The sequence below is a fragment of the Musca domestica genome, unplaced genomic scaffold, assembly GCF_030504385.1.
Source record: "Musca domestica strain aabys unplaced genomic scaffold, Musca_domestica.polishedcontigs.V.1.1 17, whole genome shotgun sequence".
Taxonomy (NCBI): Eukaryota; Metazoa; Arthropoda; class Insecta; order Diptera; family Muscidae; genus Musca; species Musca domestica.
In genome coordinates, this window is record NW_026712230.1 from 3,826,585 (window position 1) to 3,829,425 (window position 2,841).

General features: G+C 29.1%; 1 long non-coding RNA gene across 1 annotated transcript; it reads right to left on the reverse strand.

Annotated features, from left to right (window-relative positions):
- Positions 1-226: 226 nt before the first annotated feature.
- LOC109614065 (uncharacterized) lies at positions 227-1,080 on the reverse strand. Its single transcript, XR_009341909.1, has 4 exons — positions 950-1,080; positions 720-857; positions 460-644; positions 227-350 (listed from the first exon to the last, which is right to left on the reverse strand). It is a non-coding gene; the product is annotated as an uncharacterized LOC109614065 (long non-coding RNA).
- Positions 1,081-2,841: the final 1,761 nt, after the last annotated feature.

The window sequence follows — 2,841 nt, forward strand, 5'->3', positions numbered from 1 at the left end:
TATGGCTATAAAATAACCATGTTATAGTTCAATGTAACCATACTGTCTAACCATGTTATAATACAGGTAAACGTAATATGGTTACATGCATTAAAGTACCTGTGAATAAAATGCATTATTTATTTAAAATATATTTTATTTTATTATATAATATACATTCATTGTACGTCAAATCAATTCAAAAATAACTTATTTTCTTTAGATACAGAAACATACATACATACATACTGTCTGTTTGGGGTTTTATTTAGAATAAATTCCATTAAAGCCTTTGAAATTTTAATGCGGTCCTTATTTTCCAATGTTTTAACATTTAAGAATTGGTTAATATCAGGGATGGCGCTAATTTCCTAAAGAAATATATTGTTGAAATATAGAAACTCACTATTTCTACTATATATAATAAGAATATGTACTAAAGTACTTGAAATGAAAATCATGTTTAAAGAAAAGACTTACCTGCTTTGATGGAAGACTTTGCAAATGTCCACACTGGTGAAAACAATTATGTCTTGGGAGGAATTTAAAAATGTTTCCAATGCAGGATATTGCTTGATGAGCAGCTGCGAAATGTTCTGCTGATGGGGAATCTATAGATTCACTTTCAAATGCAGAGTCCGTATTGGATACACAAACGTCAATACCTGAGAAAATTAGAAGTAAGAAAATATAAAATTCTACAATTAGAAATAAATTTGTTTCTTTTAACTAATACTTACTTGGCAGCTTAATGTCTAGAACAAAATCAGTAGATCCAATAAACTGTTTAACAAAATCCGGAAAATGGCTTTGTTTTATCTTGAAACCTTTAGAGAGTACGTCTACACTAACATCTCTTAAACTGTAGCTTTTACGAACTGCAATTAAAACAAACAAACATAATTACATAAATAAACATCAAAATTGCTTGCACACTTTGTGTTTGTTTTATCAAATTTCTTATATTTACCTTCATCTAGGAACAATTGGTAATTGTTATCTCCGTCAAATTATTTCTTTTTTGTCACCAAAAATTGTTTTTATAAATTTTAAACTTTTCATTTATTGATTTTGTTAAACGCACAACTTTCTCGCACAAACAGAACAGAACAACTGACGTAAATTCTGTTCTTTTTTTGCAAGCAAAAAAAAAAAAAAAATAACGGGACTCTCATCAAGAAATACGTATGTATGCATGAATGCATGGCAGAAGAATACAGGTAGATGCATCAACGCTTGGGAGCATTGATATGTCAAAAAAATTTAAATGTTTTTTTTTCAAATATAAGTAGATTTTCATATACTTTCATATACTACGTCATGGCTATTATAATTCGCGTTTTTCAACAATTTTTACAAATTTAAATAATTTTTCATTCAAAATTTTCAATTCCAGAATTGGTTTGACAGTTCATTGCCCAAGCAGCTGTGTCGATGCGTCTACCTATATTCTTCTACCATGCATGAATGTTTGAAAATGCAGAATTATTTGTTGACAACAAACATAACATGGTTGCAATAAAAATATCGTTATTAATTTCAAAAATGATATTGCATTCCAACGCATACACAAAATATAAATACGAATAGATATACGTTTACATTATCGGGATATTTAATAGAAAATCAGACATTTTGCAAGAAATGCAAAAATTTTCTGAATTTCTATAATTTAGATTTTCTTAAACTAATATATGTATATATTACATTAAAGTGTAGGATGACACATGTAAATATTAAACTAAAAACTATGAAAAACACTTTTATTTCACAATACCCGTTTATTTATAAACTAGTACGAACGACTTCGAACGTTGTCGAATATAAACTGAAGAAAGCATCGTGGGAGCTTTACAGCAACATACGGAATGACAATGTTATTATTCCATCTAATCATGTCATGTTTAATGTTAGTAAGATTCTGATAATTGCATTATGGATAAAAAAATCGACCATAGAATTTTTGCTTACAACTATGTAAATGGTATGTAACCATAAAATATTTTATTAATGCAAACAATTATTGTATCAGCAACTATTAAATAGTTCCTCTGATAATTGTATGATTGTTCAAAGTAACCATACTGCAGATTTTTTAATGAAAAACATTTTTCCTACAAAATATTGATCAGGTTTTTATTGTGGAAATAATAATGTGGTTGAAACCAATAAAAACATGTTTGAGGGAACAATTGTATGATTGTAGCAAATATTTAGTGATTGCAGTGAAAATGTTCAACTATATTTTTTCTCTGCGTGTAGTTTTAATCCGAATTTGCTGTGAATTAGCAGCATGTGTTCCCATCCAACATCCTTGTATAGACCTGCCAATATATGATTAGGTTTTGGTATATTCCCCATATAACTGTATCTCCGGATATTCGGTAATTTGATGATTTGTGTCACACTTTTCTCCGGAAATGTTTCAAATTTGGAATTTGAAGTTCCTAATGGGTACTACATCATATGACCTACGTCTTCGTAAGGCACCCTTATAACGGTACCTTCCTATATTCTATATTTTAATGATTTTAGCAAAATTATCCACCGGGATTGTTGTAAATTTTATATTGAAAGTGCTTGTGGGTGCCAAAGCCTGTGATAGAAAAGTGCATATGCAGGGCCAGGTCTTCGTATTAGCCCTTATATAACGGAAACTCCGTATATTCGGTATTTTTGTGATATGACCAGTATTTTTCAACGGATTTTTTTTGAAATTTGCACATTTGTTTTTTATAAACTCTTGCGTGTAAATATGTAAAGTTTATCTGCTAACTTGAAATATGTTTGAAATATATACCAAATATTACCGGTATACTCAAATTCAATCAAGAGAGGATTAGTTTTATAGCTCCATGTAAT